We start from the raw sequence: 19,033 nt of genomic DNA, 5'->3' as shown, positions 1-19,033 counted from the left end.
ATAATAATTTTTTAAAATCTTTTTTTGAGGGATTAGCTTAGGAAGAAACTCGAGGGGGAATTTACTAGTTAAAAACGTGTACACTTGACTACCGGCATTACACCTCATATTACCCTTATTACTAAGTTATTACACGTTATTACAGAGTATTACACATTATTACAGAGATATTACAGATTTTTTTGCGTTATTACAGCACCGTAATAACGCATTATTACACGGTATTACACGTTATTACACAAGTATTACAGGAAGAGTGTACACTTGACTACCTGAGTAAATTCCCCCTCGAAGAAACTAGTTTTCCTCGATATGTTAATAAAAAAGAGAGAAAAAATCAACTTCAACTTTAAAAGTGTAAAAAAAATCTCTATTTCTAAAGAAGATTTTCTATAAACCTTTACATTGGAAAATAAAATTGAATTGAATATAATAAAATCATTCAGGTGGATTGAAATCGCGATTGTCAGTATCCAGATCATCGAGATGGATTGAAAGAAAGGTTTAGGTCTCGTGCTTGGGAAAAATCATACACGCACACACAGAGGAACATTCGGCTTTTGATGAAGGCTTCTTCTTGAGTATCGTTCTTTTTTTTCTTCCTTCATTTTTTTGAGAAGGCTCTGCATTCCTAGACAGCTTATTGGCACGACTATCATATCGACCATCGTTTTCGGCTTCTCGTATCCAAAGGTAGCGGATTTGTTTCTCCTTATTATATTCTAGAACCTTCAGAAGGTACCCACAGCTTATATTAATAGCATTACTAAAAGCATACAACAAAAGAGATTTATCGAATCTTTCAAATGTTTAAATATGCAAAATTTTTATTTTTAGTTTAATTTGTTTTTTTCATTTCTTTATATATTAATAGAAAACAAACAAAATTTATATTAATTTTCCAATATATTTAATAAATTTTCTGTGCTATGAAGAAAAAGACAGTAGCAGAAATTGTAGGTTATGTTTATGATAGTTTTACCTAAATTAAAAGTTTTTTTTTTAATTAAATAAAACGATGTCGGTTGAATTATATTTCAAGAGATTATAAACTTAATGACCAGGCGCCACTGGCGCTTCTGTATTACGAAGAATTTTATTCTTTTGTCCTCAAAAATCCTAAACACAAATTTCATGGAATTTGTTGAAAAATAGTTCTCCCACATAAAAAAAAAAGATTATTCCCTTTTAGTTTTTATAAATTAAAAATTTACATATTTTATAAAGATGTTTGTGAATTTTTGTCATATTTAGTCTACACAATTATGGGACTTATTTTGTAAACATAAGAGATCCTCTTGACTACCCAACCTTGTCGAATGACTCTCCTTGTCTTTTTGCAGGGATGGGTAAATGTAATAAACTCGAAATTTTCTACGTAATTGTCGCCAACGTCAAAAAATGTCATAACCTCACTTTTTGTAATAAAATGTAACAAACGTTGGGTAACAAACCAAATGAGTAACATATACGTACGTAACATACGTAACATAAGTAAAACACCCTAGTAACATACGTGAAGTATGTTACCTACACATCCCTGATTACAAGTAAACAATAATAGAAATTTATTTTTCTAATAAAATTTAAAAAACAACAACAATAGAACAAGTTTAACAACATATTAATAGATACAAATTATAAAAAATTCATTAAATGTCATAATCAGCAAAATTTTATGCCTTAATGAACATTTTATTTTTTCATATAAATAAATATAAATACATATATATGTGAATAACCATGAAGATGAATAAGATGCTGATTATCTGTTTAAAAAAATCTTGAGAGAGAGAGAGAGAGAGAAAAAAAAACACCTCGCTAATCCGGTCAAATTGTGTCGGCAAACAGGGCTTTGTGCATGGGACAAACGACAGGTCGTTTACGTCACGCCGCCTATTTTCAAAAGTAATCTACACCACCGAACGTATTGTTGGAAAAAGAGATATTGTGAACCACGTTTACATGGATGGCGGGCGGTCGATGCGCGTCGTGTGCTCGCTTGTTTTCAAAGACGAATAAAAAAAGAGAGAGATAGAAAATTAAATAAAAAATCCTAAAAGTCGAAAAAAAAATACATGAAAAATCCCATAGAATCGTAACAATATTTTTCTTTCATTTTTTTCTGTTAATTTAAATATTTTAATTTAATAGAACAATTTTTTTTTAATTTTCGCGCTTCATTTACAATACTTCCTTTTTAATTTTTGTACCTTCTTTGCAATTTTTTTTGTTAGACATTAAAGAATTTTTTTAGATTTAAAATTTTTTTGAAACATAAATATTTGATTATTCAATACTAAAAATTTCGAATTTTCAAAGGAGTAAATATATTCCAAAATATGCGAGTTTACTATATATGTTGTGTTTATTGGACAACACGAATTATTATTATTATAATTTTTATTTAGGATAGTGACATATTATCCCATCTATTACAAAGTACAATTTACTTCTTTTTTAAAAAAAATTACGTATATTAGTACATTTTTTTAATTACATGTATTTCCACACGCTGTTAACGTAACATTACCCTTTACCAATATTTTATTACATTAATATTCCACGCAGAAAAAAACCGACTGAATTACTTATACAAATCAACTCAAACTGAATTACAACAAAAATGAGATTTTGTTTTTACTGTGAATATTGCTTAGGATTATTTTCTTCGACGTAGAATTGCCAGAACTGAAGCAAATTTTAATTTCCATCTCAGTTGAAGCCAATTTGGCTTTTTAATTCTACAGTGTGATAAAAATTCTTGAAATACACATTTCTTTTGTTTTCGAAAATCAATAACAGACAATTTCTTCTTCTGTGTGATGTAATGCCACATAATTTCGCCGATAAATACTGCTAAGGGGCCGTGTACAAATTACGTAAGGCCAATTTTAAACATTTTAAACCCCCCCTCCCCCCATGTAAGGTTAAGTAAGATTTTGTTAGCCTCCCCCCCCTTTCTTACGTAAGGTTTAAAGAAAATATAGGTCAAAAATTAAAGTTACGTATTACACGTTTTATTCTTAATGTTAATAAATTTTTTTAATTATATTTAAAACAAAGTTAACATAGTCACTTGCAGAATAATAACTGTCAGATGTTGTCGGTAAATCTATTAGTAATAACTTTATCCACTGCACATAGAGGTCACTTTTATTGTAGAAGTTTACCGGCAGAACTGCCCGCAAGTTTCAAGAAATTTTTTAATATATGGCCTTACGTAAGAAAATCTTCGCACCTACCCTCCCCCCACGTAAGCGTCCGTAAGGATTTCATACACCCCCTCCCCCCCTGAGGCCCTTACGTAATTTGTACACGGCCCCTAATGCCAGCGAATAACCAAAAATCAAAAGTACAAGAAGTCGTACAAGAAGTGCTTTTGACTGATCCTCATTCTTTGACACATCATTTGGAATAGGGAACAATGGAGAATAATGAATCCCCCATTTTGACATTAAGCCAACTTGAGTAAACTGAAGCAATTTCTTGTTGAAATTATCCATTATTGAAAATCCATACATAACACAAAAGGCCGCACCTCTATAATATAAAGTTTTATATAGAAGTCGCATTTCCAATTTTCGCTGTAACTTTCTCTGTTTATCTGCTACTCTCTCAATTATATAATCTGCGATAGAACATGCGACATTCTTATAAGACATTAAATGATCTAGGCATTCATCAATCAAGGTTTGCGCTGTTTTATAATTTGTTCTATTAATCAATTTTTTCATGTACTCTGGTTGATCGTTTTCAAATATCAATCTAACGTTTGTCCAGAAAGGTAAATTTGATTCAGCAAGATCTTTTAGGGTATTCATCTCTTTATATTTTACTGGTTGAAATTGGACGTCTGTTAAGATTGAATGAAAATATCCCGAGTAAATCATGCACATTAGCAATAAAAAGCATAAAACAATTCTTTCTCTCATTCTTTGGGGAACATTTGGAATTCCCAATCCTAAAATCAAGCAGCCAATGTCGAGAATTTGCCAACAATTTTTATCAAATTTTAAAAGAAACAAAAGACCATGTAAGGCAATAGCAATCAATACATTAACAACTACTGCGATAAAAAATTGCCAACTCAATAAATTCTCGGTGAATGAATTATCATGCAATTTTGGAACTACAATACTGACTGTTGTCAAATGATGAACACGGCCAAAATGACTTCTCCTTTCCATGGGAGTGTGGTAATATATATATGCACCATACCATAAACCTTCTCCTTCTCTCATATCATATCCGCTTTGTATTTTAGAGTCATTTACAAACTGTAATGAGTAGTTGAGACTTTTTGACATAACCTCGTGGAAAATATCAAATCTTTCAAATCTGCGTATGAAGAAAACTTTTAGTGTCTGATTATAGAGATTAAATCCTTTGTCAGGAAACCAGGATGATGTTCTTCTTTTCTCTGACGTGTAAATTTGACTGAAAGGATTAAATTGATGAAGCGTTGAAACTCGTTTTTCGAATCTGTTTGTTAAATTCAGATTGACATCTTCCAACTGAAGAATAGTAACGTCTAAAAATTGTCGTTTCCACAATCCCATGAGCAGCGTTTTGTAAGTCGTTTCTCTGTCTTTGGAAAAGTGAACAATGAGGCATTTTGGTCGTGTGTACTGATGAGACAGTTTTGCTAATAATGCTACAGGCTTTTCTAAGTCAGAAGTCAAATTCTCAGCCTCAGAAAAAGTGATGATGACAAACAGTGTCGTTTCTCTGGGTTTTCTACCAACGTGTCTGTCAATTGTGAACGAATTTTCAGCCTCAATTGTCGTAACCAGTGTGGGCACATGGCAAATAATCTTTTGAACAAAGTCGTTGATTTTGGGCGAATGATTAGTGCTTTCTTGATGAGTGAGAATCATTACCTGATGCTTGGCAGCTTTCTCAGCGATGTACTTGACTAGACTGTTCATTCGCCTGGCTTTTGGACTCGGTTCTCCATTTGGACCCACATCTGCAAATCCTAATGGTTGTGTATCCATTAAGCAGAATAGGCACAATAAGACCCATCCAGATTTTATCGATAATTGCAACATTTTATTGTAGAATCCTTTTACGTCTTCTCCCAATGGTTATGTGGAATATTCTGATTGTGCCTTTGGCAATTTTTTTGTTTATGTTGTACTTTTGTGTATCCAGGCAACGCTTGTAATAATCAATCGTTTATATGAAAAAATTTTCCAGAAAATATTTTGTCCTTCAACTTTGTACTGTGATTTATGTGCGATAAATTGTGTGTTATTTATTCCGTTATGTATTTTTCCTTTCCTGTTTCTAAGCAACGCTTTTTGTAAATCAATAATATTTTGTAAAATGTGTTTTTTATTGTACATGCGACTTTGTGCCTACTTGAATTTTGTAAAATCAATACCTTTAAAGATCAACGGAACTCTTAATATCATGTACTACTTAATTTTATAAATTATTTTTTTAGTTTGTATGTAAACTTGTAGAGCAATGGCCATATTTAGCCCAAAAAAAGCTTAAATCGCATCTCCCGATATGACTCAGGACTGTCATATTTGGGGTTTTATGATAATCTCAGGCTTGAATTCAACTCATTTTGAGTTCAGGTTTTTTCTGTGTATAGAGTGAAATTACAATCTTAATTCTATTACATTGCGAATATGATATCAAATGGGATCATCAGCAAATTTTACTTTATTTTTACACAATTTCAAGACATATAAATACTTCGTGATTAATGTACTAAATTAGAGTAGCTGACACAGTTGTTATACAATGTATTTCTTAAATATTCTAACATTCCTCCAGCGCTGTTGAACACTACATTTATATAACATAATTATAAAATGTGAAACACTAGTGTTGTGACAAAAACAAGACCTTTATCAAAAGCTACTTTGTGAAAATAATGATTTCATATTTTACATTGGGAAATCCTCAATCTACGCAACTGTTGTCTACAGAAAGGTTGCAAGAAATGATGAAAATTCTAATTTCCATCGCAATTGTAGCACCTTCGGCATTTTAACTCTTATGTCGCAAAAAAAACTTTTGAAATACATCCTACTTTTGTTCTTGAAGATCATTAACACGCAATCCTTTTTTCTTTGTGAAATAATGCCTCAAAATTTTAAGTAGTGGAGGAAACTTTAATTTCCATCGTAGTTGTAGACACTTTGTCTTTTTACCTCTACATCGCAAGAAAAACTCTTGAAGTGCAGATTTCTTTTGTGTTAGAAGATCAATAATACGCAATTCTATTCTGTGAGTGAAGTAATGCCACATAATTTCGCCGATAAATGCTACTAAGGCTGTCAAGTAACCTAAAATCAAAATCATAACTAATCGTAGAAGAAATGCTTTTGAATGATCCTCTTTCATTAACATGTCGCTAGAACGATGTATAAACCGAGAATGATATAATTCCCATTTTGTCATTAGTCCAACTTCAATAAACTGAAGAGTTTTTTTGTTGAAATTATCCATTATTGAAAATGAAGGCGAGGCGCAAAAGACTGCTCCTCTAAATGATAAAGTATTATAGAGAATTCTAGTTTCCAGTTTTATCTGTAATTTTCGGTATCTTTCTGTTATTAATGGAATAAAATACTCTGCTAATGAACACGAAATATTTTTGTATTTCACTAAATTATCTATGCAAAGAGTAACTAATTTTGAATTAAGAAGGCTTACACTTTTTTTTCTTAATTTTTTAATGTACTTTGGTTCATTCTTTTCTTCTTCAAAGAAACTTTCAACTGTTGTCCAGAAAGGTAAATTTGATTCAGCAAGATCTTTTATTGAATTAATTTCTTGATATGTTACTGGTTGGAATTGTACGTCTGTTAACATTGAATGGAAATATCCAGAGTAAATCATGCACATTAGCAATAAACCGCATAAAACAATTCTTTCTCGCATTCTTTGCGGTACATTTGGAATTCCCAATCCTAACATCAAGCAGCCAATGTCGAGAATTCGCCAACAATTTTTATCAAATTTTAAAAGCATCAAAATGCCATGTAAGGCAACAGCAAGCAGTACGTTTACAAGAACAGCGATTAAAAATTTCCAATTCAATAGAATCTCACTGAAATCATTTTCGTGTATTCGTGGGACCATGATATGCATTGATACCAAATATAAAATACGGCTAGTATGAATTCTTCTTTGTCTGGGTGTGTAGAAATACTGCCAATCGGATTTCCATAAATTTTCTTCTCCTTTCCAAGTTATTGGTGGATTATTAATTTTAGGGTCTCGTATAAACCTTATTGAGTAATTAAGAAATTTGGACATAGCCTTATGAAATATTGTATGCCTTATACGTGAAAATCTGAAGTAAACTTTTAATGTTAGATTATAAAGATTATTGCCTTTATCAGAGAACCAAGATGACACAATTAGCATTTTTTCTTTATTGTAATTTTGACTAAAAGGATTGAATTGATGAAGAGTTGAAACTCGTTTTTCGAATCTGTTTGTTAAATTCAGACTGACATCTTCCAACTGAAGAATAGTAACGTCTAAAAATTGTCGTTTCCACAATCCCATCAGGAGTGTTTTGTAAGTCGTTTCTCTGTCTTTTGAAAAATGGACGATGAGGCATTTTGGTCGTGTGTACTGATGAGACAGTTTTGCTATTAATGCTACAGGCTTTTCTAAGTCTGAAGTCAAATTCTCAGCTTCCGAAAAAGTGATGATGATAAACAGTGTCGTTTCTCTGGGTTTTCTACCAACGTGTCTGTCAATTGTGAACGAATTTTCAGCCTCAATTGTCGTAACAAGTGTGGGCACATGGCAAATAATCTTTTGAACAAAGTCGTTGATTTTTAGCGAATGATTAGTGCTTTCCTGATGAGTGAGAATCATTACCTGATGCTTGGCAGCCTTCTCGGCGATGTACTTGACAAGACTGTTCATTCGCCTGGCTTTTGGACTCGGTTCTCCATTTGGACCCACATCTGCAAATCCTAATGGTTGTGTATCCATTAAGCAGAATAGGCACAATAAGACCCATACAGATTTTACTGATAATTGCAACATTTTGTTGTAGAATCCTTTTACGTCTTCTCCCAATGGTTATATGGAATATTCTGATTGTGCCTTTGGCAATTTTTTTGTTTATGTTGTATTTTTGTATATCCAGGCAACGCTTGTAATAATCAATAGTTTATATGAAAAAATTTTCCAGAAAATATTTTGTCCTTTAAAACTTTGTATTGTGATTTTTGATAACTTGCGATAAATTGTGTTTTATTTATTCTGTTGTGTTTTTTTCTTTTCATGTTGCTAAGCAATGTTTTTTGTAAATCAATAATATATTTTGTAAAATATTTTCCATTGAAATATCGATTTTTGAACTTCTAGAAATTTTCTGAATTTGTTACTGTATTTGATTTACAAAAAATACTGTATAATAAGTATAATGTAAATTATATTTTTTCCTTCAGTGACGCAGATCTAATTTCTGCAGTAATTTTAAAATGACAAGAAGTTTTAAAAAGTCTGAGAGTTAGGCAAATGAGTATACTTCTTATTGTTATTAAGATCATTGGATTTATTAAAAAATTATTTGATTCAAATACAGTTTATTTAATTCAAATAAAAATTATTTGGTTTAATTAAATATTCATTTGACTATAGTCAAGTAGACGATAATTTGAATCAAATAAATTTTTTCTACAGTGTAATAAGGCGGACTTTTTTTAAATAAATAGTAAATTTTTTAAAAACTCGTTAACCGGAAATTAACCCCCGAACAACAAAGATTTTAGTAATTGCTAAATCCAATGTTAACTTATCAAAATTCAAAATGTCGGATAAGTTTTCAAATTTCAATCAGATTCGTTTGAAACTCACTGTAAAACGATAAAGGTATTAATTTAATACCGACATTAGGTACTAAATTGTTATTTGGTTCTATTTTGATACCTAAAATCGGTACTATTTTAGTACCTTCTTTTTACAGTGGCTTGATATTCAGGGATTTTGAAGGACCAAAAAGAATGAGAAATACGTACCTGCGAGCAAAAAAAAGAAAAGTTCTCTACTAATAAATGTAAAAGGCATTGAGTGAAAAAAAAGAGAGCTCGGATGATTGCATGTAAGCACGTTATTCGCTGCGTTTTGCAACAAAAAACACTCTCACTGGTATATCGTTGCTTCTTAAGGGTGGCTTACCTCCCCCTCAACCTCCCGCGGTCCACAAGGTGGTAGGTAATCCCTTCATGCGTGCCTCTCGCACCGGGATTATATATACACATGTATATACCTATATATAGACTCAGAAATCCACCACCAAATTCGACTCTCGTACAAATTTAAAACACCGCTCTATTTTTACTCTATATATATTTTATTTTAATATTTAGTTATTATTATGTTAAAAAAGAACCAAGACTGCGACAATGTGGTGAAATTTTAACGTCTAGACATATTTTACTGATTTAAAAACATAACCTAAAAATATAGTCAAGTATAGTCAAGTTTATTTCAGATTAGATTTTAGATCTACACAACCCTGCTATAGTGTTACGATTGGTTTTTATTGTCTCACTCGACATTTTGTCACTTACCGCACCCTGCTCTAGAGAAAATTTAGTGACGCTGATTACGAATCTGATGTCAGTTTTTAAAACTTCAAAATGACGTATCCAATATGGTGGACATTTTTGAATTTTTTTTTTTGAATTTATCGGATTCGCTTGAAAATTGTTACTCGGGGGTTTTCGGGGTCGCTGATCACGAATATGATGTCAGTTTTTAAAAATTCAAAATGGTGGATCTAATCTGGCGGACATTTTTGAAAAATTCATCGAAATTTGATTGAAAATTGTTATTTTTGAATTTTCAAAAACGGGCCTTGGATTCATAATCGCAGCGACACTGAAAACTATATCAACCAATGTTGAAATATAAAATTTTATATGCGCAGGATTAAATGAACCATTTTGGTATCGATTTCTGCAATTTAATTAAACCGTAGGAGGGTTAATATTATATATATATAGGTTCAAATTTGTAAATCTAAAAATATATTTTTTTGTTTTTTAATATAACTCATCGTAAAAACTGCTCATTAATGAAACATATATATTTATTTTTTAGAACAATTTTACATTTATATAAATTTATATAAACCTAAAATAAAAAAATATCTAAAATTCTTGTTAAACGATTTTATTTGGTTATTATAATAACACTTTATAAAAAGAAAACTTTGAAAAACTTTATTTGTTTACATTTTGCTCAAATAGGGAAAACAGATGAGGCCCTTACCAATGCCTTACTTATTTATAAATAGGGAAAAGTTGGTCAATTTCTGCACGGGATATACATATTTAAACTATATGTAGCCTAATTTTTGTTTCATCGCATTATTTAATATTATTTAATTATTTATTATTTTAATTATTATTATTGTTTAATAATTAAAGTAAAAAATATAGTAACCATGATAGAGGCAAGAAGAAATGTAAAGCAATTCGAATATTTAATTTTTTAAATTAATTTTAGCTATTTTTATAAATTATCTTAATCATCAAAATTTTGAAGAAGAAAGGGATGGTAAAAAAAGAAAAATTGCGGGAAAAAAATGAAGTTGATTGACTGTACGAGTGGTTTTGAGACTATATATATATTTTTTGTATAAGGGATAAATTTTCTAGGGTTAAAATAGTCTTATTCGACTAACCGGGTCATAATGGCAACAATTTGTCGGTTAGATGGAGGGGAAGAGAACCCCTCGACATGATTCCAAACACAGTTATTTGTCAACCCAAGAAAATAATGTCACACGATATCATTAATAGTCGATTATACCGATTACATAAGGATTATTCTGAATTGCAAGGTTTTTCTTAGAGATTTACTTGTTTTCATATAGTATATCGCCCTCTTTTATTTAAAAAGTTGAATGTGGTACCATTTCTCTTTAAAAAGAAAAAAGCTTTTAATTCCATTTTATACGTTTCGCTTGTTAAAAAAATACAATTTTAATTTAAACTTTTTCAATAATATTTATTTAGTTCCGCGTATTAAAATCTTTTTCTTTTCTCATCGAAGAGTCTATATATACCCGCATAAAAATAAAAATCTGTAAGTTTTTGTAATTATTTAAAGAGTATAACTAATTATTAAAATGAAAAATTATTATTCAAGAGTTTTCTATGTCACTGATAACAAAGTAGAAGAAAGATTTTCAAAATGTCGAGCTAATTTTCGTGTAAAGTATCATAGGGAATTTCAGAAACTTTCAAAAATTCAAAATGGCGAAACTTTTTAAAAAGCGAATATTATCAAAAAAAAATTTTTTTTAAATTATCAATTTTTTTTTTCAAGAAGAATATAGATGTAATTTTGAGCACATCAGTATATTGAAAAAAAAATAAAATGGAAAAATCTTAAAGAAATCTTGAAAAAAATGAGATAAATATATATATGTGTATATATGATATGGTTATGATGATGGCAGCTGTGCCCCAAGTGGGGTTTTCACTATCTATACGTCCCTGATGGAGACGGGTACCTATAAAGTTTTTAAGGGAGCCGGCAACCACCTGGACCTCTCTTTATCCAGGGGAGTGAGCATTCGGATTCGACGAGCCGTGCAATGAGCCGCCGCGAAATAAGGGATGTTCCATGTACCTTTATCTCTCTTTTTCATCCTCAGTGCCGCAAGTAGCCGCAAATGTGTCTGATCACAGCTATAATGTATTTTTTTTTCTTTCATTCTTTTCTTTCTTTTTTCCTCATTCTTTTCGTTCCTTTTAGTTTTTTTTTTGGAAAACTTCTTAACACAATTTAACACTCCACATTGAATACATCTTTTGTTATTCTCTATTACTGTTTTCTTTCTCTTTCAAATTTTTATCATTTATTCGCAAATGTATCTTCATTAGAGAGACGGAAAAAATTTGTTTTTTACCAAAATCACATTTTTTTAAAAAATATTTCTGTTCAATACTGTAATTTCTTATTTATATTTTGATTTTATTATTATATTTATGATTTTAAAGTTAAAAAAAAAAAACGGAAAATTTTTGAGAAAGTTACACCTTTTTTGTGTTTGTGTAATTACACCCCTGTGTGTAAGAATTAACATTTTAAATATGCAAAATATACCCAAAGTGTTCGTAACTTCAAGGGGATTTTTCAATTGTTTAGTATACTCAACTTCTTTTAAAAAATTTACATTCGACCTACTTTACAGTATTGATTTTTGCAATTTCTATATAGTGGCACAAAATTGAATTTCAATATGAAAAAACGACATTATATAAAATATTATTTTTTCATAAAAAAAGCGTTGCTTAGAAACGGGAAATACACAACAGAGAAAAATAATGCACATTATCATAAAACAAATTTTTACTATAAAATATATTTTCAGGAAAAATTTTTTTTTTATATTGAATATTGAAAGCAAAAATTATAACATATTTAAATTTTTTAAAATGATTAAAATTATTAAAAATTACCATTAAAAATTACCATTAAGAATATTATTATTAATTTATATAAAAAAAACATAGCATAACAAAAAATTTACAGATGCTAACTGATGTTTACAATCAGATCTATCAAAATTAGTAACCACAGCTAAATTTTTTGCTATGACAGCTATCACAGCAAAGTTTTTTGACACCACAGCAAATTTGTTTACTGTCCCTATAAATATTATAGCTAACGTAATTTGATGTGATAGCAAATTTTTCACTGCCACAGCAAAATTTTTTCTATTCGTGTGTTTTTATTCATCATTAATATAAAACAAACCTTTTAAAACCGCTTCATTTTTTCTTATATCCTTCTGGGGTTCATAGTCATCTGAAACAAAAAAAATTATAAAATACAAATTACGAAATTTTTAACATATATGTGTCAAGTTTGACTTTTTTTAAGCGCAAGAAAATTTACTTCTATTTTACCTATCGATTTTGTATTTTATTATTTATTTTGTATGTCGATTTATGCCTTCAAATTGATAGGTTATCTAAAATCAAAAACAAAGTTTTACAACATAATTTTCAGTATGGCAAAAAAATAACGCTATTATTGATTTTTGTTATAGCGATATCTAATGGAAATGCAAAAGACACAACAAATAGAATTCGGTAACCATTGAATGAAGACGTAAAAGCATATTTATACAACAAAAATGTTGCAATTACTTGTAAAATCTGTAAGTGTTTTATTGTTATTCTGTCTAATGAATGCAGATGTGTTAAATGGAAAACCAAGTTCCAAAATCAGAAACAGTCTTGTCAAATACATCGCTGAGAAATCTGCCAAGCATCAGGTAATGATTCTCACTGATCAGGGAAACACTTATTATCAATTGGACAAAATCAATGACTTTATTCAGAAGATTAATTCCCATGTGCCCACACTTGTTACGACAATTGAGGCTGAAAATTCGTTCACAATTGATAGACACATTGGTAGAAATCCAAGAGAAACGACATTATTTATCACTATTTTAACTAAGAATAATGTTTATTTAAACCTAAAAAAGCCACTAAATTTTTTAACAAAATTGTCTCATCAGTACACACGACCAAAATTCCTTATTGTTCATTTTGCCAATAACGAAAAGTCGAGTTATTACAAAAAATTATTGGAAACACTATGGATAAGACACCAATATTTGGACGTCACTTTGCTTCAAATAAAGGATGACGAATTGAATTCAATGCAAATTTCAACTGTTCATCAATATAATGCTTTCAGTCAAAATTACACTACAGAAATTTCATCGAAATCATCCTGGTTCCCTGACAAAGGAAATAATCTTTATAATCAAAGAATAAATGGTTTCACAATAAAAATGACTACAAAGCATAAATTATTCCACAGAACAATGTCAAAAAGTCTTCATTACTCAATACAATTTAAAAAAATCTCAAAGTTTACAAACATATTTTATAACTCAAAAGAAGAAGGTTTACAGGTTGAATTATATCAATATTTCCACACACCTTTACAAAGAAATAATCATATAAGCCGTATTATACAATTGATACCAATGCATATCGCTGTACCAAAGATTCACGATAATACTTTCAATGTAAATGTACTGAATTGGAAATTGTTAATTACAATTATTGTAAACATAATGATTATCATTGTCTTACATGGTGTTCTGATGCTTTTAAAATTTGATAAAAATTGTTGGCAAATTCTCAACATTGGAGGTTTAATTTTAGGATTGGGACTTTTAAATGTTCCGAAAAAAATGCGTGAAAGAATTGTCTTATGCGTTTTATTACTAATGTGCATGATTTATTCAGGATATTTTCATTCAATGCTGACAGACATACAATTTCAACCAGTAAAATATCAAGATATTAATTCTTTAAAAGATCTTGCTGAGACTGATTTATCTTTTCAAACAAGTGTTTTATCACTGTTTGATCAAAACACGAATCAACCAATGTACATTAAAAAATTGATGAACCGAACTAAAAGACATAAAAATTCAAATTTAGTTAATTTATGTCTTAATAATTTAATGACTTACAAAAATGTCGCTTGTTCTTTGTCAGATTATATGATTTATCCAAATGAAGTTAAATACAAAAAATTACAGAGTAAAGAAAAAATGAAAATTTTAGATGAAACATTGTCTTATAGCGGATTTATATTTCGTATTAAGCCTGGATTTTCAATAATGGATAATTTTAATAAGAAACTCCTTCAGTTTATTGAAGTTGGTTTAATGTCAAAATGGAAATTTTACCGTTCTATATTGAAGACTATTTCAAATGATGATACTGACATATCAATAGAAGAGGATCATTCAAAAACATTTCTTCTACGACTTATTGTGATTTTAATTTGTTGTTATTCGTTGGCAATTGGAGTATTTATTGGCGAAATTTTTTGGCATTATTTCTTCAACAAAAGAGGATTACGTGTTACTGATTTACATAAACAAAAGAAAGGTGTATTTAAAAAGTTTTTTTTGCAATTTCAAAAGATTAATTGGAAATTCGTTTCTGTTTTTCAAATTTTGAAAAGGAATACGGACAAAAAGAAATTTAAATTACCAAAACAAAAGAAAGGTGTATTTTTACACTTTTTGTTGCGATCTAGAGTTAATAAGAAGCCAAAATGACTATTACAATCACGAGGGAAATTCAAGTTTGCATTTCTGTCGAAGGTCCAACGCAAATCAAAATTAAGGAAAAGCTCTGTACCGGAAATTCACATTTGCTGCGGCACATCAACATTGGGAACAGTTCAGGAATGTATATAGTAATTGATTTTTTTTAAATATATCCAAATTGTCAATAAATCCACTCGAAGGGGAACAATTTTTTCTATTATATATATACTTTATTTCCTGATGCTTCTAGAAAATACCAACACAACTTGAAATCACAATAACTGTCACTCCTGGAAAATTGTACATAAATCGTGTTATTCAATCGACTAGAAACTCAAGTGGCTTGAGCTCGCACGGACTTCCGCCTTTCCGATGTATACTTATATATTCGGTAATTATTTCGAGCTCAATTTTATTTACAAACCTAAAATGGTAGAATGCACTTCTCAATTCATGAATGGAGACCAGGGGTTAGTCTTTCGAGTTTGTCTCTCTCTCTCTCTCTCTCTCTCTCTTACTGTATATGTATATGTATACACGTAATGGTAAAATGGATCGCAATGGTTCGCGGTAACTATGAAAAGAGAGTCAGACCAAGAAAAGGATGAAAGAAAGCTGAAAGGTCCAACTAGAAGAGAGCTGTAGAGAAAGAAAGACGGCGCTTGATAAATAAAAAGTTCTGAAGATCGCGGCACTTTAATCTCCCTTTGGAGGCGACGTGCCGCGCTTCCAACATGAATAGAACGAGGTCCCGACTCATTATGGCAACATGCGGTAAGTATCCTCGTGCTCAGAATTTTCTTTAGCCAGAGGAGGCCTTCATATAGTTAGGCTTTTACCTATTCATGAATAACTGATACTTAAGTATCATATATACGAACATTACTGTGTTGCGTTTTAATAAGGATTTTTATAATTTTTTTTACTTTACAATTTTGTTGATTGTAAATTGTAATTTTCCTTATGGGAAAAAGGATTGGAGTATTATAGAATTAGTACTGGAGTAAGTATAGGAATAAGTACTAAGAGTGAGTATTGGAATAAATATACACGCGGAGAAAAATGGAAAAACGAATAAAGTAACTTTTACTATACTTTAAAAGTAAAACCGTAACTGTCCGCAGTTTCTGCGCATTTCTAACAATTTTTACTCCAGAAATAGTAAAATTTATTATTTCCGGAATAATTCCTATTACGGGAGTAAATTTTACTATTTCTGGAGTCAAAATTGTCGCAGACATGCGCAGAAACTGTGGACAGTTCCGGTTTTACTTTTGAAGTATATATAGTAAAAGTTACTTTATTCGTTTTTCCATTTTTCTCCATGTACTAATGTGAGTATTGGACTAAGTATTAGACTACCCCAACAGCACCGAAAGTTTCCTAAACACTGTAAAAAGAAGGTACTAAAATAGTACCGATTTTAGGTATTAAAATAGAACCAAAAGGCAATTTAGTACCTAAAGTTATTGGTATTAAATTAATACTTCTCGTTTTACAGTGAAGATTTCCTAAAGGTTCATTAGAAATGTTCGGAATATTTCAAATAAATCTTTAGGAAATCTTTAGGAAGCTTTCGGTGCTGTCGGGGTATAACTACGGCAATGAATTGGAATGAGTATTCTATTGGAAAAAGTATTATAGAATAAGTATATTTATAATAAGTATATACTAGCGATGTATTCCTCGCTCGCTAACGCTCACTCGGTTAAAATTGTACTTATTGTTGTTTACTTATTGTAGTTTATGTATATTATATATATAATTTATGTTTTAAATTAATATCTTATTAATATTGTATAAAATTTATCTTAAAATTGAAAAAAGATGTTACATAAAAATAGTTTGTAAGATTTTCCAAAAGCATATATGCAAAGTATTTTGATTTATTTGAAAATAATTGAAAATAGATTTTTCAAGGACGGTGTCGAGGTCACGGGGTCGGTGTCGTTTTTCGAAATTTGTTAACTTAATATAATAGAAGATGTTTCGTTTTAAATTAAGAAATGTTAAAATTATTAAGTTAAAAACATTTGATTTTAATGACACTTAAAATTGGACACAATATTATAGGTTACTAACTAAAAATTGAAAAAACAACAATAAATAATAAAAAATTGAAAAAATAAAAAAATTCTTAAAAAATTGCAAAATAACCCTTTTTCGGGATAAAATTGCAAAATAACCCTTTTTCGGGTTAAAATTGAAAAATACCCCTTTTTCGGGTTAAAATTGAAAAAAGATGTTACATAAAAATAGTTTGTAAGATTTTCTAAAAGCATATATGCAAAGTATTTTGATTTATTTGAAAATAATTGAAAATAGATTTTTCAAGGACGGTGTCGAGGTCACGCGGGGTCGGTGTCGTTTTTCGAAATTTGTTAACTTAATATAATAGAAGATAATTGGATTGAGTATTGGAATTAAGTACTTTACATAAGAAAGTATATATACTTATATATTTAACTGAAAGAGACATAAGTGAAAAATTTACAAAAAACAATTTTTAGGTTATGTTGCAGTCTGATTTTCCGGCTTGTATAAATTGTAGATAGACGTAATTTTTAGATTATGTTCGCCAACATTTTATGTATTTCTTCAAAATAAAAATTTCTTTTATGTTATTATCTTAAAATTTTTATATTCTTTTAATCTACAATTCTTCAATTTTGAGGTTATATTCGTCTCATAATCGCCAGAACCATCAAGTTTTTTTTTAATATAAATATATAAATATAAGAATTAATTGGGACTCATTTTTTCCCCTTATTATTATTATTATTATTTTATTATTGGAGTATTCACTACTGATGGTAAGGGAATACAGGTCAAGATTGGAAATCAAGAGGAAAAAGATAAAAAAAAAAGGGGGTATACCATTTGGGAAAAACACGATGGCGGCATTCATCAGAGGCGGCACTCTATATATGCCCTTAAGATTTTTTTCTCCGTATACGAGAACACATATATATATATATACTTATACCATATATATATAGTTCATGAACCGAGATTTTTAAGGCGCACATCATAGACCCACTGTGAGAAAATCTTCCTATTGAAATTATTAGCAAGAAAGAAGAAAAAAAAGAAGCTTTCTTTGGCGGCATTTTCTTTAGCTATATATATATATATGGGATGCGCCAAATCCAGCCCAATACTATATATTTACACCTATACCTTTACCAAAACTGCGTGCGGGGATCTATTTTGAAACGCATTATCGCGCCCAATGCTCGTTCATGCGCATCGCGCACGAACCCAGCTCGCAGCGAAATTGCTCTCTCTCTCTCTCTGCACTTTTATATATATATATATATATATATTATTGACATATACGATATGGTCGACAGAGGATGAGAAAGATCATCTTAACAAAAGAATACTTACTTGAGGAAAGTGAATGATTTTTTTTTGCCCTATAGAAATAAATTTTGTATTATAAATTTAATAAATTGTATATACAAGTAAATATTTGCGCAATAGTTTTGAAATTTAATGTAAAATAAAATGTGCACGGAGAAAAATGAAAAAACGAATAAAATAACTTTTACTATACTTTAAAAGTAAAACCGGAACTGTCCCTAGTTTCTGGAAATTTTTACTCCCAAAATATAGTAAAATTTACTATTTCAGAAGTAAATTTTGTACTATTTTCGGAGTGAATTTTTACTATATTTCTGAAGTAAAAATTGCCGCAATAATGCGCAGAAACTGCGGACAATTCCGATTTTACTTTTAAAGTATAGTAAAAGTTACTTTATTCGTTTTTTCATTTTTCTCCGTGTGGCTATAAAATTAATTTTGACCTTTAAATTACTGTAGCGGTCTCTCAGACCCTAAAAATTTTTCGTTTATTCCCTAACAACAAAAGGATATCCTAAACTAATGTAGGATATCCTGAAAACGTCCATAGGATATCCTAGGATATCCTGA

Source organism: Leptopilina boulardi, unplaced genomic scaffold (genome assembly GCF_019393585.1).
Source record: "Leptopilina boulardi isolate dan_hultmark-lab unplaced genomic scaffold, ZJU_Lbou_2.1 LbouV2_362, whole genome shotgun sequence".
In the NCBI taxonomy this organism is placed as follows: domain Eukaryota; kingdom Metazoa; phylum Arthropoda; class Insecta; order Hymenoptera; family Figitidae; genus Leptopilina; species Leptopilina boulardi.
This window is presented reverse-complemented; position numbering follows the sequence as displayed.